Here is a 1,557-nt window from a genome sequence, read left to right as displayed (position 1 = left end):
GGGCTCGTCCGGGATTTGAACCCGGGACCTCTCGCACCCTAAGCGAGAATCATACCCCTAGACCAACGAGCCGACATACACAGTTGTTCACAGCTGTAATTTCCTCTGAAGGTTTGCGCTTGAACTTCTCACTGCTGATGTGGCAGTTTGGCATCTTATCCAGTCCAACAGCACCCTCTGTTGGTCGGATCGAGCGTATACATGTGTTATCCTTTATTCAGTAGTGTTTTGTTATTCTTTCTGGTCAATGGTTATTCTTGCTATTCTTTCCCAACTGATATTACATGACTGACAGGAACACATGTATATGTGTTACTGCAAAGGGAAAAGTAAACAGTACCTCAACCGCCTCTCAGCTCTATGTTTCACACTCCGGAGGATTTTGTGTGCATTGATGTTGTGGCACACACACCAGGGTGCGCGCCCAGCCTGGGCATAATCCTACTAGCTCCACTACTGCTAATTAGGTAATAAGTTAATGTCACATGTGACAAAGATTGCAATAATAGGGACGTAAGCCACATTAAAACCACATTCATCTGGGGACAGGATCGCTGTGAATGATCTCTAGCTGCACTTTATATTCAACGTCACCAACACATTATTGAGCAATAGTTTTTTTTTTTTTTCAAAATAGAAATCTTCATTACGTATTGTAGGCTATTCATCAGTGAAGGTATGGTAGGGGTCCTAAAGGGCCAGAATTTTTCGATGGGGCCGAATTCCAATGGAAACTGCTCTCACGCGCGCGACAGTGGCAGCGGCAGCTAGCATCGGCTAACATTTCCGGTGGCAGGTTTAGCTACCCCTGACAGGCAAGTGCTGTAGTTTTACTAAAAACTCAGAATCCCAAGAAGCAAACAAACATACTCACTTTGAGAGTCATTACAACAGCTGGCCAACGAAAATGGTGTAGAGTGACTGACCATCATTCTCAGGATGGACTGAAACTTTTCCACAGGTGAGTCACAGGAGATGCGCGAATACTGTGCAGGCCGCCAGGTGATGATCGGGGCTTGGTCCGGATTGCCTTTCGGTCCAGACTGCGCTCACAGCTAAGGCTGATTGTTTCACCGTGAACACTTCTGTTCAAATCGAGGAGGCAGGCGGAGGCCTCAGAGAGATCAGCCCTGAACACCAACACACTCTCCCTTTACATGTGAAGTTTAAACATGACGGTCACCTTCCTGCATGGGTCTGTAAATACACTATTTGTAGTGAGTGATTTAACTAAATCTGCTTTTCTTCATCGTTCTTAGATACTAAGATTACAGCCGGATTATTAGATACTAAGATTACAGCCGGATTATGACATTTAAAAAAAGTGACTCTCTCTAAACCCTGCATTAAAAATGTGTTTTGGGTGACCAGATTGCAGTCAGATAGTGTTTAACCACATGAAAGCACTGATGTAAATGCACCCAAGATGCATTCAGGAACACCTGTGATCCGCTTGGCCAAACCACCTCCAGAGGTGGTCGGGGCCGCATGAACAGATAGATAAATAACGTAATATAAGTGTAAATATGACTGGACAACAACCACGGTCACAGTCTT

General features: G+C 44.9%; 1 non-coding gene across 1 annotated transcript; it reads right to left on the bottom strand.

Moving 5' to 3' along the window:
* Positions 1 to 72, bottom strand: trnap-agg. The gene has a single exon. It is a non-coding gene; the product is annotated as a tRNA-Pro (tRNA).
* Positions 73 to 1,557: the final 1,485 nt, after the last annotated feature.

This window comes from Chelmon rostratus, chromosome 6 (genome assembly GCF_017976325.1).
Source record: "Chelmon rostratus isolate fCheRos1 chromosome 6, fCheRos1.pri, whole genome shotgun sequence".
Classification (NCBI taxonomy): domain Eukaryota; kingdom Metazoa; phylum Chordata; class Actinopteri; order Chaetodontiformes; family Chaetodontidae; genus Chelmon; species Chelmon rostratus.
This window is presented reverse-complemented; position numbering and strand designations above follow the sequence as displayed.